The 19,402-nt window shown below is 38.1% G+C and overlaps 2 protein-coding genes, 2 non-coding genes and 2 pseudogenes across 11 annotated transcripts in view; all 6 read left to right on the top strand.

The window, feature by feature from the left end:
- The window catches only part of LOC149877356 (uncharacterized), a 243,389-nt gene that overhangs the window by 66,828 nt on the left and 157,159 nt on the right, over nucleotides 1–19,402 (top strand). The window contains exon 1 of one of the 4 annotated variants that reach the window (XM_090073907.1): nucleotides 3,039–3,085. The exons of 2 other annotated variants lie outside the window; for them this stretch is intronic. The gene's annotated coding sequence lies outside the window, so the exon portion shown is untranslated. Of the gene's footprint in view, nucleotides 1–3,038; nucleotides 3,086–19,402 lie in introns of those variants that run through there. One more of the 4 variants, XM_090073906.1, reaches the window with a different exon arrangement.
- The window catches only part of LOC149877360 (uncharacterized), a 253,109-nt gene that overhangs the window by 110,297 nt on the left and 123,410 nt on the right, over nucleotides 1–19,402 (top strand). The window lies entirely within an intron of this gene.
- Nucleotides 1–19,402, top strand: part of LOC149877363 (uncharacterized) — a 112,600-nt pseudogene that overhangs the window by 38,269 nt on the left and 54,929 nt on the right. The gene's annotated exons all lie outside the window — the stretch shown is intronic.
- On the top strand, nucleotides 90–281 carry LOC149877369 (U2 spliceosomal RNA). The gene has a single exon (XR_016448181.1). It is a non-coding gene; the product is annotated as a U2 spliceosomal RNA (small nuclear RNA).
- Nucleotides 385–548, top strand: LOC149877368 (U1 spliceosomal RNA). The gene has a single exon (XR_016448236.1). It is a non-coding gene; the product is annotated as a U1 spliceosomal RNA (small nuclear RNA).
- LOC149877367 (U2 spliceosomal RNA) lies at nucleotides 11,214–11,375 on the top strand (annotated as a pseudogene).

Raw genomic sequence — 19,402 nt, 5'->3', positions numbered from 1 at the left:
AACTTACAGTTACCCATCGACTTATTCAAATGCCCACAAGTTTTTTCGTTCAAAGGGAGGGAGCCAGCACACAAATTCGTTGAAAAAGTATCGCTTCTCGGCCTAATGGCTAAGATCAAGTGTAGTATCTGTTCTTATCAGTTTAATATCTGGTACGCCGGCATAGTCCGGCTCATATATTAATCTGATTTTTGGCATTTGGTCAAGGGATCGTAGGTTTACCTCGCCCTGACCGCGGGTTGCCTCGGCGTTGCACTACTGCTGAGTGCGGCCCATTAAAAAGAGGAAAAAAAAAAAACGGAACGATGCGGTTAGGGTCCAATCAAAAAACCACAATTGCGAAGATTGGGGCACGTCCGAGGCTCCCCACACAACGGGAAAGGCATACTTACCTGACGGGGAAGTAAACCTGATCAACATGGGGCTTCTTCCAGGGTGAGGCTCTTGCATTGCACTTCGCCTGGGCTGACCCCTGCGATTACCGCTAACGTCGGTAACTCGACCGTACAATTTCTGGTAGTGGGGGCCTGCGTTCGCGCTCGCCCCCTTTAAAGATGCAAAAAAAAAAAACCCTCACTCAGCCCTCTATGAGTTACTGGACGTAAACGAGTATTTGAGAAAAGGTATATTTTATTTGTATTTATATGTTATGTATATATCCTCGAGTGAAGATTTGTCAGTGAGAAGGTAAACAAAGCCTCCTAAAAGTGTAAACACATTTTATTTCGTTCAAAAGTTCTTTGTTGTTTTTTTTTTTTTTTTTTCTTATAAAATCAATGAAAATCTAGTCGCAACCAGTAAGCGTGATCGAACGGCTGCAACACCAGAAATCATTCAATGAGTGGCTGTAATAAAAAACAATAATGGTAATAATTGTTGAAAGAAAAAAAAATAGTCGCAATAATAAAATTATGATAATAATAGTAAGATTGAAAATAATAACAATCGTAATAATGGTAATAAAAGATGATGATAGCAATAACAGACTAATAATAATACCAACAGCAACGATAATAACGATAATAACAATAGTAATAATCATAAAAAATAAGTAATGGCAATAACAAACTAACAGTAATGATAGTAACAACAATAGTAACAATTTCCATCCATTTTTGTATATTTCATATTGGATTCTGGTATATTTTTTGACTTGTAGTTTATGACTTGAAAACAGCTATTATTGCATGTTTGGATCAGTTGCAGCAAGTCTACAAATCAACTTCGCGTAAGTTTCCAATGCCTTAACAATAATCTTTGAACAGGTGTGTAGCTATGAAATTAGCCTTTGGTATTGTTTAGATTGCCGTTTTGGAACGATTGCAACATAGCTTGAATGTTTGGCAACACACCGCTGCTCGCGATTGTAACACCAAACAACAGCTTGTTTAACTTCTTCGTCGTTGCGAACAGCTAGCTGCAAACGACGAGGAATGATCCTGGCTCTCTGGTTATCGCGTGCAGCATTACCAGCTAGTTCTAAGATTTTCGGCGGAGAGGTTTTCAAAAACTCCAGCTAAGTAGATGGTGCGCCTAAACCGATGAGATTAGACACGACCAACAGGAAACTGAAGAAAGCCACTCTTAGCCTTAGCTTTTCCTCCTTTTCCACGTGCTAACATTTTGTTTTCTACTGAAAACAGACTGACAGACTAGAGATCTCGTGCGGCTTTTTGTTAAACAGAAAAGAGTTTTTTAACCAATAGTAAAAAAGAAATAAACAATGCTCAAATGACGTAATCTTTTAAAAACCAATAGAAGTGCGTAGAACGGAAAAGTTATCAAGTTGGAAACCACAAATCTACTTTAAATTAAATCCAGTTGCAATGCAATGAAAACAAAGAAGAAAAAATTTTCACTGCTAAACTCGTCGAAATGGTCTGACGCACCAAAAGCCGGAGGAAAACAAGCGCCAAAGGTGGCAAAAAAAGGCGAGAAGCGCGCTGGTAAGAAAGGCGGAAAAGTCGCTGGAACTGGTGACAAGAAGCGCAAGAGAAAGAGACGAGAGTCTTATGCCACACAAATTTTAAAAACATTATACGCATTAGAAAATGGGTTCAAATGAAAATATCTGTTGCAATCGTTATATTTTATGGAGCAAACATCGCCGAGAACAAATTAGCTGCTAAAATAAAATACTCGAGTTGTTCTAATCCGTCTTAGTCTATGAACAACTGAAAACCTATCTGTTTTTTGTTGTTGTTGTTTTTTTGTTTGACTTGTTTTTTTTCTTCTTTTTTTTTTTCTTTTTTAGAAACGAAAACTATAAGAACTCTATTCCTGCAAAAAAAAAAAAAAAAAAAAAAAAATCAAATTTTAGCAAATTACTATTGGCTCCTAGTATTATTTGTTTGTCACCATGTTTGTGTGCGGCAAGAATGTATAAATTGCATTCAGAATTGTCAATCAAACCAGAGTCCGATTTTTCTTTTTCATTTCTTCGTTGATGATTATAGAAAGACAAACAGCAGCACATTTCTTCCTTCCAGGCGTTGTATACTTATTTAATTATATTCTTATTGGCGCTTACAAGACAGTTAATGTAGTCTTTTGTGGTAAATTTTAAAACTATTAAGCATTAATAGGTTAGTTACGAAATAACGAATGTTGTTAATGCTGGTAAGAAAATACTAATAACGAGGAAGTGGATGCAATGTGCTACCGTTGGTACTAACCATAATTTGATCACAAATGGAAAAGAAAGAAAAGAAAACAAAAAACTGTTTGAATAATTTCTTTTGAATAACGAATGTTTTTCTTTAGGAAGGTTGCAGAAAATAAAAGATTGAGAGAGCTTAACTACTTCTTGATTAGAATATGATCATTTTATGTGCAACTGAGGCAGAACATCGTTTTTAAAAATCATTATTCAAATTTAATCATTAGATCTTGCTAAAATTTTTGTTTTTTTGTCATTAAATGCAAAAAATTTAACTTCTGCTTTTTTTAAAAAAAGAATCACACAAAGGCTTGGGCACTAGTATGAAACCGCAAGCTCTAAGATATCTAAAAGCATGCACTATCTTCCGACCATTCGCTGGGCACGGAAAAAACACATACTACATTTTAGTCACTGTGTATTAAGGTATTGCATCGAGAATTATAGTGAATAGTGAAAACAGTTATTTTAATAACTATCTGGCTTACTTTGTTACTTGGCGTGTGGATATTTAGTTTTTGGCTTACTTATTTGGTTGGCTATATTTACTTTATGGCTTCTGCAAGTATGGAAGTTGATATCGAAAAGACTCTTATCAAACCTCCCATCAGCTACGCAAGTGCTGTTGGTTCAAACGCTGTTTCTTCTCAACCCAAACTAAACAAGGTTAATCTTGGTGTTTTCAACACAAGAACTTCGTACAACGAAAATGCATCAGTTCTTGTTTGTTGCTATGGAGACCTTAACTGCAACATCCAAGACTTTATCATAGCTTTAAAAGCCAAAAACCTTCTCTCTTCTGTGTGGGGTATTACAAGGCACTTCTCACACCGCCAATTTGAGTTTGCCCTACACTGTAGTAATGATCTTACATATTTTCTTACAAGTGAAATTGTCATCAAAGGAGTTTCTCTTAAATTCAAGCAGAAATACATCCCCAAGGTCCATGTATTGGTACAAAACATACCAATTGGAATCCTTAGGAACGGCTGCACGAGCGCTTTGTCTGCTTTAGCAACTCACCTCGCAAAAGGAAGAGGAAATGTCGACTCCTTTTACTATCAAAAAGTTAAGGTGGAGGGCGAGGAAATATGCACCGGAAATGTCATAATAATTATATCAAATTGGAATAATCCAAACATAAACCCCTTGCCCAGATATGAGAACGTGGACGGTCTGACCCTGCGATATAAACACAGAGGTCAACCAGAAATGAAAACAACATCGGAATACATTGAAAAGACAAATGATACAAAAGTTTCCACCCCACCAACTCTCGAAATTCAACAAGTTCCAACAAAACGGGTGGAAGCCGAAGTTCCAGTCATTCCTCCCCCTGCAGAGGCGGAATCCGAAAATGCTGAAACCAGTGATTTCCGACCTTCCTTCACGCGAAAGCGGCAGAGAGGAAGAAGGGAAAAGACGAACCCAAAGAAATCTATTCAAAGAAATACAACTCTACCTGCAGTAAGTGACAGTGACACTGATTTTAATATTGAGGACTTGTCCAAAATTGCAGACTTTAAAAACCAAACCAGCGTTGCAGATCAAAATGTCGAAGAAGATGCTGACCTGAGTTTTGACGAAGAGGATATCACCACTTCAAGATGTGTGGAAGAAACTCAGTGAGTCCTTTTCTTTTTCTCCTCCTTTTACTATTTTTTTTAACTCATGATCTTAATCTGCTATATCCTTTCTTCTCTTCTAAGTATTTTTTATCAGCTTTAGTTATGCCTTTCCAAAAAATGAGTAATATTCTAAAATTTTGTTTAAAATGTCATATAAACTTTTCTTCATTTTACATCAATTTTGTTATTTGCCAAAAGTGCTTAAGCGAACTTGCGAAAAACGCAAACTGGTCCTCTCCTCCATGGCGCTTAATATTTTAACATGCAATATACGCGGGTTGAACAACCCGACAAAACGCACCAAATTTTTCGGGTTTCTCCAAAATTCCTCCTATGATCTTATCCTCCTTCAGGAAACGGGCTCCGGACCCACCACAGCAAAACAGTGGAGTGACGAATGGTCGGGTGCGTCCATCTGGAACTCGGGTCCCAGCAGCTCGAGTTGTGGGGTGGCTATCCTCTGCAAGTCCAATATTCAACTAAACGAACTAAAAAGGGATAACCATGGTAGAATATTAAGCGCCATAATTTGCTTTGAAAAACACGACATGCATATCATCAACGTATACGCACCGAACATCCCAAGCGACCGTTACGATTTTTTTGACGGACTGCATGACTATTCACAAAACACAGGACTCCCCATCATATTAGCAGGCGACTTTAATATGGTGGAAAACGTTACGCTAGACACACAAGACTCAAACTATGCAAACTATCACACCACCGGAACAGTACAACTAGACAACTTCAAAAACCGCTACAAACTAACAGACGTATGGCGCGCGAAACACAAGGACAAACGGACTTACACTTGGACAAACAATAACGTCAAATGCAGACTGGACAGAATTTACTGCCGACATGACGACGCGACAAGAGCGACGCGCACAGACATATTGACAAACACTTTCTCCGATCACGACTTCATGACAACCACGCTCCATTTTAAAACGGTAAGGAGAGGACCAGGGTACTGGAAGCTAAATTGTTCCCTTATTGAAATCGAGGAAGTCAAACAAAACATCAAAACTCTAATTCGCGACCTGTGCGCAAAGAAATCATCCTACTCTTCCACTCTGAGTTGGTGGGATGATTTCAAAGCGCTTATTGCGGCGGAACTGCAAAAGAACGCAGCGCAAGCAGGCCAAACCAAAATACGCGAAATCAGGCGCCTTCAACATCACCTTCACCACCTAGAAAAAAATATTTTGGCGAACGCGGATGATATCAGCGACACGCGAGAAAAACTTTTTGATTTGCAGTTCCCTGGCGTAAGCGTGCGCACAAAACAGAAACTGCTAGAAGAGGACGAAAGGCCGTCAAATTTCCTTGTCAATCTTGAGAAGTCGCAGCAAAAACGTAAGACCATATCCGAAATACGGAAAAGCGACGGATCATTGACAAGTGAGCCTGGTGAAATTCTACACTCCCTCAAAACCTATTATCAAAACCTGTTCACGAAAACAGAACTCTGTGAAAACAGTCAAAACTACGTTCTGGCCCATATCAAGAACGCTCTAAGCGCTGAGGAGAACCAACTACTCAACGAGCGCCTAACAAAACAAGAGCTAAAGGCGGCGCTGAACAGGTTTGAAAACGGAAAGTCACCAGGCTATGACGGTCTTCCGGCCGAGTTCTATAAAACCTTCTGGCAGGATCTGGAAGACGATTTCGAAGAGCTCGCCAACCATATTTTATTCACAGAAAAACAAACCACACCATCCATGAGAAAATCCATCATATCGCTCATTCCAAAACAAGGTGACTTAACAGACCAGAAAAACTGGCGCCCCATTTCCCTCCTTGGCGCGGACTATAAGATAATAACAAAAGCTCTCGCGCTAAGGCTGTCAAAAGTGATGGAAAAAATCATAGAGCCAAACCAAACGTGCGGCATCCCGGGAAGAAACATCTTTTCAAACTTACACCTAGTCCGGGATTTAATAGAATACGCTGAGCTTAAACAAACTCCATGCTTCATCTTGTCCATTGACCAAGAAAAGGCTTTTGATAAAGTCGATCGCTCCTTTCTCATCAAAATTCTAGAAAAATACAATTTAGGCAAGAACTTCATCTCGTTCATAACCACTCTATACTCTAACGTCTCAGCATCTATCATCAATGGCGGATTCTTATCACCTTTCTTCCATACAGAGCGCGGTGTCAGGCAGGGCGATCCGCTGTCGCTGCTGTTATACGTTTTCGTCGCGGAAACGCTAGCTCTGCTGGTCAGAGCGGATGACGGCATCGAGGGCTACCCTTTGCCTGGCACATCAAAACCTTTAAAAATCCAGCAGTATGCCGACGACTCTCTTCTTTTCGCCAGAAACGGCAAGTCTGTTCAAAATTTCTTCCGGAAGGTAAGTATCTTTCAAAAAGCCAGCGGTTCTATTATAAACGCTTCTAAAACGAGAGGTTTGGCTCTGGGCGGTTTCGAACCCGGTTCCGACGCTAGTCTAAAAGACATAGCTTGGACGAACGGGAACGGAATGAAAATTCTGGGAGTCACCTTTCATGCAAAACTATCGCAAACCATAAACTCAAACTGGACAACAACACTAAACAAGGTTGAAAAAACTTTACACTTTCTGAGACTCCGCCTGGTATCATTGAGAGGAAAAGCCTTGCTTTATAATGCTTTGGGTCTGTCGAAGGTATGGTTTTTGGCAAACACACTCCCCATGCCTAAATGGGTTGAGACACGCCTACACGCCACCATCTTTGACAACCTTTGGCAAAAACAAAATTACAACCCTATTAAAAGAAGCACTCTTTTCCTCCCTACCAAAAGCGGAGGTCTTGGTATACTCTCACCAAAAGATCAATGTCTCGCGCTACACCTAAAAACTCTGTTTCAACTGAGACAGAGATGCGCTGGAGACACACATGACTGCCATCATCTCTATAAATACTGGTTGGCGAGCTCTTTGACAAAATTCACACACAAACACCCAGACTGGACCTTTCTCAGACAAAACGACTTTCCAAATCACTGGGACGACAAAACGCCACAATACTACAAAACAACAGTACAATACTTGACCGAACACCCATTCATATTTGACATAACTAACAAAACATGCAAATCCATATACACACAAATAACAAAAAACAAAAAGACGGTTGTGACTGCAGAACGCTACTGGACTGGAGTGACGAAAACAAAACTGCCCTTTACATTAATTTGGAAAAGGAACTTTACTTCGCATGCACACGGAACGACCCAAAACATACTTTACAGATTCTTACACAACAGTCTACCGACAGCGACTTTACTAACGAGAAACTCACGACAAAAATCATTCAAAAACAAAAACTGCACAACATGCGGGCGCGTAGAAGACGCGATTCACATCTTCACCCTTTGTCCTCCCTCGGTTGAAATTTGGGAATATTTCAAACACATTTACAAATCCTTCGTGCCGAGCAGAATAATAAAACCGGCAAATTCTATTTTTCTTCTCGACATTGCGCATTTGTCGGAGAGGCACCCGGTGTCGCGTTTGCTTCTGACGCTCACTCAGATCATAATGGGTGAGATATGGAGCGGACGCTGCCACGCGGTGCTAAGAAAAGGAAAAGTAGATTCACAAAATATTATCCGAAAAATCGTTAATAAAATTAAAGAATTAATAAAGAGAAAGTATGACCATCACGCAGAAAGAAACACCTTAAACATCTTTTGTGATCTTTTCTGTCATATGGACATTCTATGTTCCCTTAAAGATGGAAAACTTAAAATCAACATTTAAAATCTCTCAAACGGTAAAATTTAAAACATAAACGCCGTTCATAAAATCTCTTTAATAAATCCTTTTGATCCTATGATCTTATACTAAATCTAACTTAAACCAATATGATATGAGAAATCATATCATATTACTTTATCTATACCTTTTTCTATTCTCTAAAAACTATTTAACATCTCAAACACCATGTCCTTTTTTTTGCTACTTTTCTCTATTTTCCCATTCCTTTCTTTCTCTATATTTTCCTTCTAAAGAAAAAAAAAAAAAAAAAAAAAAAAAAAACATAACAAATTTCCACTCCTCCACCAGACGGAAATATTTATTATCAAAAAACGAAAAACTTTGTACAAATAACATTGTAAATAATATTTATGTATATATAAAACGGTAAAAAAATGTAAATAATTATATATTGTAAATATATCAAGAAAAAAAAAAAAAAAAAAAAAAAAAAAAAAAAAAATGCATCAAATACTTGCCAATCGTATTTCGTTCATTTCGGGGTTTCGGGAAGGGGAACAGTGAAACAAATAAAAGCTTACGATCGAATGATCACGTACACTTTTCATCATTTAACTGACAGGTAAACTGAAGGAGTTACTACGCTCCACGAATTTAGTTTAACTTAGTTACTTAGTTACTACGATCTTAGTTTAACAACGGTGTAGTGGTTACGCGCAGTCCTACTAAAGTTATTGGTGTCGGCCTAGCGTCAAGGAGCCGAAAAGGTGCTTTTGGTTTGTTTCGAATAAAAAAAAAAAAAAAAAAAAAAAAAAAAATGGAAGAAAAGAGTATCTAAGACAAAACCAAGACAAGTGAGTTTAGAGGAGTTCCATTTAAGTTTTTATCATTTATCAAGAATTCTTTAAGTAACAAAAAGTACTGCGCTACTTATTTTCAATGTTTTCTACCTTATATTTTAAAACTTGAAGCAGTTTAGCCACTACTGTTTTGTACACTTTACTCTCTCAAGTCTTCAAAAATACTTAAAAATAGTTCCTGATTAAAAAAAAAAAATAATGCTTAGAAATAAATTTGCATTTTTAGGGGTAGTCACAAGAGACTTTCAGAGTCCGTCTTGAGTTCCTGAAATATCTGTATTAAAATCTGCACTACCACTGCTACTACTGCTACTCACAAGAGCATCCCAGTGAGCGAGGAAAAGTGAGGAGTTCTTCTCGCTCGTATCGGTGAGTGAAACAGAAGAAGCATCTTTCTGAGAATTTCTTTAGTTTGTTCACAGCTTTATTTCTTTTACAGTTAAACTGACACAAGGCCAACAAATGAATGGTCAATTAGGGATACTTTTCAATGGACAATCTGTCCACTTCTTTAAAACAATCCTTTAGTTTGATGAAAGATACGTGACAATTTTTTTTTTTAAAAATGGCATGTTCAATGCACTTTGAATCAAACCTTTTGTTTGGCTTTTTCATAACATGGCTTTTCAATGTTTTACAGAGTTTCTGTTAAAATTAACCCAGCCTCAGGTAGCAAGTCTAAGCATTGAAAATAAAATGTCGAAAGTACTGAATTTTGAGTGTACATATGGTTCTGGGGCAAGGTTGGTTAAGGGTTAAGTTAGGTTAGCATCAGACTTGGCTCAATTGTGGCTGTAACTTAATTGTAATTAAATGTATTTTCATGAAGTAATTGTTATTGTATTTTATAAGGTACAGTCACAAGTAATTGTAATAATATGACTTGTAAGTGAATTACAAGTGCAAGTCATTGTAATTCAGTTGCTATTAAAATTTCGAGTAATCCTAATTCAATTACATTTACAATTGAAATTGACCCAAGTCTGCTAGATAATATTTTTAACTTTGTTCTCCATCAATCCTGAGGTTCTATAATTTAAGCAAATACATTTTTAGGCTTGATTTAGGTTGGGCAACATGTAAAAAATGTAATATATTAAAAATTTTTAAAAAAAACTTTGCATTGTTCCATTCACCACACTCTGTGAGTTTGTGAAAAATCGAGATATGATGTGCAAGGCTTTTCATGATTTTCTTCGTTATCTCTGCCATAAATTCATTAGTTGGCCTGACAATCTACAATTGCTCGATTGCAAAGTTCCCTGCAGTTTTCTGTATGGCTCTGTGGCTATTAGCATGAATAGAAATGAATTTGTTGACATTCCACCTGATTATGATGAAGGCTAGCTATATCTTCCAGTATGGTGCTATCTCTATCAGTCCCATGGTTATCTGTGGTCCAGGACTGAGAGCGCACTGTTTAAATGTCCTAAGGTATTGGCATGACGCATGGATGCATGAATATATGTACCCATGCATGTATGTATGTATGTATGTATGTATGTATGTATGTATGTATGTATGTATGTATGTATGTATGTATGTATGTATGTATGTATGTATGTATGTATGTATGGAAAATTGTATGTATGTATGTATGGAAAATTGTATGTATGTAAGTATGTATGCACGTTTGTGTGTATGCATGCATTACTTTTGCTAACATGATGCTGTCAACTGTAATTTAGGGTCATAAGTTTGTCCTTTTCCATTTGTCGTTTGATGTTTTGAGTGTTTTAGGTCACTTTTTTAAATTGTTTTACCTTTTTGTCAGTAAACATTTAAGGAGTTCATTTCTTCCAATAAAATGCTTTGTTTAATATATATGTAAACTGAAGTATTTCAAAAATATTTCTTGCTACTCAGTTTAAAGTCTTAAATTAGTTTACACCGTCCAAATTTTTAAACTTCAACTTTGTTTTTTAGATTTTAGTTTGTGAGAAATTGCTATTTGGGAAAAGTTTGAGGCTAATGACAAACAAATCTTCCTAAGCTCTGCTGTTTTGGTGATGGATTAAAGTACCATCGTTACAACAGATGAAAAGAACATTTAAATACAGAGGTTCTCCAAATGTTTTTTGACAGAAATTGATTCAACTTGGCTTTTGATCGCATTATGCATTTGAATCTGCTGCTGCCCAGTGTTATTTTTAAATCTTGGTTAGTTGGGTTATTTCTGAAAGAAGGTTAAAAAACCCAAATGTTTTAGAATGAAATTGTTGCAGTTTTAGTTTCATACAACGAGCCCATGTTTTCATTGTTCAAACTTACAGTTACCCATCGACTTATTCAAATGCCCACAAGTTTTTTCGTTCAAAGGGAGGGAGCCAGCACACAAATTCGTTGAAAAAGTATCGCTTCTCGGCCTAATGGCTAAGATCAAGTGTAGTATCTGTTCTTGATTTTTGCCTCCGAGGCAGCGGTTTTCTTTTGTTTTTCTTGTTATAGCTATGGAGTCCGACAGCGACAGCAGTTCTAGTCACGCCTCTATTGCCAGCACGGCTGCAAACCTACTCGAGAGAATGATGGATTGTGCGGAACATCCGGACAAATATGACGACGCGCTGATGCAATCCAGCGAAGAAGAAGGAGATGACGATGTCGAAGTGGAGCAACGCGAACAGCAGAATACACCGAAAGAGAACAAACCGACAAGCTATGCGCAAGCCGCACACGCTTCCAAATCTCAGGTGGAGTATAAAACTCCACTCAAAAACACCCTGGTTTGTGCGGTTCAAGTGCGCATGACTATGTTAGATGTCCTTAATGCCATCGAAGAGAAAGATCTAGATAAAGACCTTGAAGGAGTACAACTGATTCGAGGTGGCACTATTCTTGAAATTGTTATGAAAACAGACAATTCCAGAAACAAACTAATTGAGGAAGGGTTAAGTATCAAAGGCCTGCATCACAGGTTTCAACACGCAACGCCCAACAGGACGCCAAGTAGAAGAACTAATGTTTCCATAATTGGACTTCCCTTGGAAGCAAAAAATTATCAAGTAGGGAGAACATTAGAAGAAATGGGTTTTGGGAGACACGTTTATACAAGACCAGTTATTAAAAGAACTCCCACCAAAGGTACCCCATACTACTCTGGCATCCTGGTGGCCGTTATGGAAGACTTGGTGGCACCAATGCCCAACTATATCTCCGTAAGGGGGTATAGAGTAAGAGCCGTACACACTGGGCAAGGTGCAGGCAGACCCAACATAGCCGTCGAACAACGAGCACCAACTCCAACAATACAGACTGATGTCGTAACCAAAACGGTAGCGAGGGAAATTGCAGAAAAAGTGATAGAGGAGGAGCTAACGAAAATTGCGGTGGAAGAAACAAAACCTGTTACCAAAGGAACGGAAGAAGTGCGTGCTGTCGATGAGAAAGAAACTGCAATGAACAAAACCACCACGAATGACGAGAAAACGCAAGAGTCTAGCGAAGTCGAAATGACCGAAGAGAAAGTGAAGCAACAAAAGAAAAGAAAAACGACGCTGACGAAGAAAAAACACGACGAAACGAAGAAGTTAATCAAAGAAAAAAAGCAAGGAAGACCCACCTGGAGTTGGATAAGTAATTTTCAGTGTTTGTTTATTTTTTTTTCTTTAATTTTTTATGGTATCTCTTTTCACCCATGTTAAATCTCCTTTTAACCTGAAATACGTAAACATGCGCTTTTTTCTGACGCAAATAATCTAAGTTTGACTCTAAGGAATGATCTAGAGATTTTAAATAATTACACATTTTTTTCTGTGGTTCTCTTAAATGGCTGCAAAAATTCTCACGTTCAATGTAAACGGACTAAATGACGCAACTAAAAGGCATAACATAATGAAATTCTGCGCAAGCGAAAATTGTGACGCTTTTCTTTTACAAGAAACTCATGGATGTGAAGAAAACACTAAAAAATGGGCAACAGAATGGCACAACATGACGCGAGGAAAATCCTTATGGAACAATTTCACCCATAAGGAGCGCGGAGTCGCGCTGCTGATAAAAAAAGACATAGAAGTAAATGAAGTCACAAACGATAAATGCGGGAGAATTCTTGCCGCTAACTTTTACTTTCACGAAATAATCCTTCGAATAATTAATATTTATGGACCTAACAACCCGCAGAAAAAAGAAAATTTTTTTAATTCAATAGAGCAACATACGCGTAAATGCGATATCTTAATTTTGGCCGGAGATTTTAACATGGTTGAAAACCCTGCCCTAGACCGACAAGGTGGTGACCTTTTTAATAAAAACAACACCCTAGGTCAAAATCAACTAAAAATCCTTATAGAAAAATATGAATTATCAGACATTTATCGAAAATTAAATCCCTTAAAACAAGAATTTACCTTCGTAAAGCCTGATAAAAGTTTTCTGAGCAGAATAGATAGGATTTATGTCTCTGGAAACACTGCGGAGGAGTGCGATTGCGGCATGCTTGAAAACGGCTTAAGCGACCACAGCGCGTTTTACTGCCAACTTAAAATTCCAATCAAAAACGCAAAAGGAAAAGGTTACTGGCATTTAAACACCACAATTCTAAAAGATTCTAAATTTAAGCAAAATATCTCTCAAGACTTTATAGAAAGCAAAAAAAACAAACATTTATACGAAACTAAAAACCAATGGTGGGACTTAATGAAAAACAATATAAAAGAAAGAGCGATCGAGCGCGCTAAGGAAATTAAAGCTGAAAAACATAATTTAATTGAAACTCTAGAACGCGAAATTGAAAATGAAAAAATGAAGCCGGACAAAAACAGCGAAAAAATTAAGTCACTTAAAAAAGAAACCGTTGATTTAAAATACGATGGAGGAGTTTTTGTAAGAACAAAACAGAAGATAGTGGAAGAGGGTGAAATCCCGTCCAAAGCTCTCTTCCAAATGGAAAAAAGCAACCAAAACAAAAAAATAGTAAAGGAAATAATAAGCGGGGACAGAGTCTTCAACGACACTACAAACATTCTTAAAACAATAAGAAGCTATTATAAACGCCTTTATAAAAACCAAAAACACTGTGAAGAAAAACAAGACTTTTTTCTAAATAATATTACAAAAACTCTTACTGACGATGAAAACGCTTTTTTAAATATAAAATTTAGCAGCGAGGAATTGCGCAACGCCGCGAACTCCCTTACTAAAGGAAAAACACCAGGGATAGACGGTATTCCAGTTGAATTCTATCAAGAATACTGGGATGTCTACGGGGAGGAACTCACTACCCTTGCAAACGAAAACCTCTTCGACAAAAAAAACCAACTGTCGTGGTCCCAGCGAACGGCCCTTATCAGTCTCCTTCCAAAAGAAGGAGACCCCAAAATGATACAAAACTGGCGACCGATATCTCTGCTGTGCGCCGATTACAAAATATTTACAAAAGCGCTCGCGCTAAGACTTGCGAAAATCCTCCACAAAATACTGGAACCGTCACAGACGTGTTCCGTTCCAGGGAGACAAATCTTCTCTAATCTTTTTTTAGTCAGAGAAGTAATAGAATACACAAACAACAAAAATGTCGAAGGCCTTCTCTTGACAGTAGACCAAGAGAAGGCTTTCGACAAAATAGACCGAAAGTTTCTTTATCGAACGCTTGAAAGGTTTAATCTAGGTAAAAACTTCGTAACAGCTATCAAACAAACTATGAAAAATAACCAGTCCTTAATCATTAACAACGGCTATATGGCTAAACCTTTCAACATAAAACGGGGTGTGAGGCAAGGAGACCCGATCTCGCTCATGCTTTACTGCATCGCTGTAGAATCCCTGTCACTTGAAATAAAACAAAACAAAAATATCGACGGAATCCCCATGCCTGGCACAAAAAAGAAACTCAAGGTTATGCAATATGCAGACGACACAACAATCTTCGTCAGGAGTCCTGAGTCAATTACAGAACTTTTTAAGATATTAAATAATTTCGAACAAGCCACGGGCTCAAATATCAACAAATCTAAGACCAAAGGACTCGCGCTCGGCGGCTTTGATTACACCACTTATGAAAACACGCTAAAACAAAATAACCAAATCATAAACTGGTGCAATCAAAGCGGGATAAAAATACTAGGTACAAACTTCTACACGGACCTAGAAGTGACTGCTGCCGCGAATTGGCAAAAAGCCGTCGAAAAACTTAAAAATAAACTAAAATCTTTCAAATATCGAAACGTCTCGCTTCGGTGCAAAGCAATATACGTAAACACGCTCGCCTTGTCAAAGGTATGGTTTATAGCCAACCTCTTCCCCCCAAATAACACAACGGAAAAAGAAATAAAAAAACAAATATCTGTATACCTCTGGCAAAGCGACTACGCGGAGCCAGTGAGACGAAAAATCTTAAACCTGCCCGCGTCGAAAGGAGGGCTCGGTATTCTCGATGTGGCTCAACAGTGCTTAGCACTCAGGACAAAACACCTCCTGCAAATACAAGAAATAGAGCCACCACACGAGAGTGTCTTTTTCCAAAAGTACCTTTTGGCTATGTCTCTATCCGGTTTAGCGAATAAAAAACACCCGCAATGGCGCTTATTTACAAAAAACGATTTTCCCAAAACTCTAAACAGTCCGCCCTTTTATTATAAAGACGTGATAGAAAGCCTGAAAAACAACCTCCCCATTTTTGAACTCAAACCTAAAACGACAAAAAATATTTATCAGCATTTAACGAACGCGCAAAAGAACAGCGACATTGAAAACACGGAGAGAAAATGGAACGCGACCTTCCAGAAAGTTCTGCCGTGGAAGCGAATGTGGCAACGCAGCTTCAACTCCCACGCGCAAGGACCTAGCCAAAACGCGTCGTGGAGACTGCTCCATGACAGTCTCCCGACCCTAGAAAAAATAAAGAATTGGAAAAAGAACCGCGGACGAGGTTGCACGTTGTGCAAAACCTGCAACCTCTCCGAAAATACCCTGCACCCTTTCTTGTTTTGTAAAAAAGCGAGAGGGGTCTGGACGGCTTTTAAAAAACTCTATGAGACGCTCCTGCCGCAAATAAAATTCAACATTGTCCACGCGATTTTCTATATTAACATCGAAAACCTCTCGATAAACAACCCCACAGCCAAGCTTGTAACAACAATTACAAACATAATAATAACTGAGCTGTGGCGATCGAGAAACATAAGAGAAAAAGAAAACAAAAACGAGAGTTCCACAAAGGTCATAGAAAACATAAAAAGAGAACTAAAATATCTCTGTAAAATGAAATATAATAAATACGCAAGAGAAAACGAGGTGGAAAAATTCCACGAAACGAACGATATCGAAATGGCAGAAGAGAAGCTAAAGAAAAAAACCAAACGAAAGACGACGCAAAGTAAAAAGAACAAGGAAGAAACGAGAAGAGCGGTGAAAGAAAAGTGTAAAGAGAACCAACTTGACGATGGGTAAGTACGTTTCAGTGTTTATTCCTTTTTTTTATAAAGCGCAGAATTTATAAGCCATGTTGAGTCTCCACACTTTACTCAATAACACTAAAAAATGCTTTTTTTGACGCAAATAATCTAAATTTTACTCTAAAGAATGCTCTATAGGTTTTGAATAAATTAATAAATTTGCTGTGGTTTTTCTAAATGGCTGCAAAAATTCTCACGCTCAACGTAAACGGTCTGAATGACGTGACCAAAAGGCATAGCATAATGAAATTCTGCGTAGGCGAAAACTGCGACGCTTTTTTATTACAAGAAACTCATGGATGCGAAGAAGTTACAAAAAAATGGGCAACAGAATGGCAAAACATGACGCAAGGAAAGTCCTTATGGAATAATTTTACCCATAAGGAACGCGGAGTCGCGCTGCTGATAAAAAAAGACATCGAACTAAACGAAGTTACAAACGATAAGTGCGGGAGAATTCTTGCCGCTAACCTTATTTTTCATGAAACAATCTTTCGCATAATAAATATCTACGGACCTAACAACCCGCAGAAAAAAGAAAATTTTTTTAAGTCACTAGAACAACATACGCGTAAGTGCGATACTTTAATCTTGTCTGGAGACTTCAACATGGTTGAAAATCCTTCCCTAGACCGACAAGGTGGTGACCTTTTTAATAAAAACAACACCCTAGGCCAAAATCACCTAAAAAACTTTATAGAAAAATACGATTTAGTAGACGTTTATCGAAAACTATATCCTCTAAAGCAAGAATTTACCTACGTAAAGCCTGATAATAGCTATAAGAGCAGAATAGACAGGATTTATGTCTCTGGAAACGCTGCGGAGGAGAGCGAATGCGGCGTGATTGCAAACGGCTTAAGCGACCACAGCGCTTTTTACTGCAAAATTAAAATTCCAAACAAAACCGCAAAAGGACCAGGATATTGGCATTTAAACACCACAATTCTAAAAGACACTAAATTTAAGCAAAATATTACGCGAGACTTTGTTGAAAACAAAAAATACAAACATTTGTACGAAAACAAAAACCAATGGTGGGACTTAATGAAAAACAATATAAAAGAAAGAGCGATTGAGCGCGCTAAGGAAATTAAAGCAGAAAAGCGAAAACTAATCGAGAGCCTAGAACGTGAAATTGAATCGGAAAAATTAAAACCAAACAAAAACAGCGCAAAAATTAAGTCTCTGAAAAAAGAAGCGTGCGATTTAAAATACGACGGCGGAATTTTTGTAAGAACGAAACAAATCATAGTGGAGGAGGGCGAAATTCCATCAAAAGCTCTCTTCCAAATGGAAAAGAACAATCAAAGCAAAAAAACAATAAAAGAAATAATAAGCGGGAACAATGTTTTCAGCGACACCGCGAATATCCAAAACACTATAAGGAGTTACTATAAAAATCTTTACAAAGTCAGAAAACACTGCCAAGAAAAACAAGAACCATTTCTCAATAAAATTTCTAAAAGTCTTACCAACGATGAAAACGCGTTTCTAAACATAAAATTTAGCAGCGAAGAACTGCGCAAAGCCGCAAACTCCCTAAGCAGAGGGAAAACACCAGGGATAGACGGAATTCCAGTGGAGTTCTATCAAGATTACTGGGATGTCTACGGGGAGGAACTCACTACCCTTGCGAACGAAAACCTTTTCGACAATAAAAACCAACTGTCGTGGTCCCAGCGAACGTCCCTTATCAGTCTCCTTCCAAAAGACGGAGACCCCAAAATGATACAAAACTGGAGGCCGATATCTCTGCTGTGCGCCGACTATAAAATCTTGACGAAAGCGCTCGCGCTAAGGCTGGCAAAAATCCTCCACAAAATATTGGAACCGTCTCAGACGTGTTCCGTTCCAGAGAGACAAATCTTCTCTAACATCTTCCTGACTAGAGAAATAATAGAGTACACTAACAACAAAAACGTCGAAAGCTTTCTCTTGACCATAGATCAGGAGAAGGCTTTCGACAAATTAGACCGAAAATTCCTTTTTAAAGTCCTCGAAAGATTCAATCTTGGTAAAAACTTTGTAACAGCAATAAAACAAACAATGAAAAACACCCAGTCTCTAATTCTTAACAACGGTTACATGGGAAAACCCTTTAACATAAAGAGAGGCGTGAGGCAAGGAGACCCGATCTCCCTCATGTTGTATTGCATAGCGGTAGAATCTTTGTCACTAGAGATTAAAAGCAACAAAAACATTGAAGGCATTCCCATACCAGGCACCAAAAACAACCTTAAGGTAATGCAGTATGCGGACGATACCACTTTATTTGCTAGGAGCCCCGAATCAATAGAAGAACTTTTTAAGATATTAAACGATTTCGAACAGGCGACCGGTTCCAACATTAACAAATCAAAAACCAAAGGACTTGCGCTCGGCGGCTTTGATTACACTGATTATGAACGCCTTATAAAACAAAGCAACCTAAAAAACCACAACATAAACTGGTGTAATCAGAGCGGGATAAAAATACTAGGCATTACCTTTTACACGGACCTTGACGTGACTGCTGCCGTCAATTGGAAAAAAGCCGTGGAAAAATTTAAAACAAAGCTAAAATCTTTTAAATACAGAAATGTCTCGCTTCGTTGCAAAGGCATATACGTCAACACGCTCGCTTTGTCAAAGGTTTGGTTTGTAGCCAACTTTTTCCCGGCAAACAAATCCACGGAAAAAGAAATAAAAAAAGAAACATCCGTGTACCTCTGGCAAAGCGACTACGCGGAGCCGATCAAAAGAAAAATCTTCAATCTGCCCGCGTCAAGAGGAGGACTGGGTATCCTCGATGTAACACAACAGTGCTTAGCGCTAAGGTCAAAACACATCCTAAAACTACAAGAAATAGAGCCCCCCCACGAGAGTGTCTTTTTTCAAAAATACATTTTGGCTATGTCTTTATCTGGTCTAGCAAACAGCAAATACCCGCAATGGCGCTTTTTAACAAAAAATGATTTCCCAAAAACGCTAAACAGCCCGCCTTTTTACTACAAAGATGTAATAGCAAATTTAAAAGAAAACCTTACCATTTTCGATCTCAAACTAAAAACGACAAAAAATATTTACCTCCTTCTAGCAAACGCGCAAAACAACCGCGACCTTGAACACACGGAAAGAACATGGAACGCCACTTTTCAGAAAGTCCTAC

The sequence above is a fragment of the Hydra viridissima genome, unplaced genomic scaffold, assembly GCF_058129835.1.
Source record: "Hydra viridissima isolate aposymbiotic clone 2 unplaced genomic scaffold, HvirCarnegie_v1 scaffold_16, whole genome shotgun sequence".
In the NCBI taxonomy this organism is placed as follows: Eukaryota; Metazoa; Cnidaria; class Hydrozoa; order Anthoathecata; family Hydridae; genus Hydra; species Hydra viridissima.
Note: the sequence above shows the minus strand (reverse complement) of the source record. Positions and strands in the feature narration are given on the sequence as shown.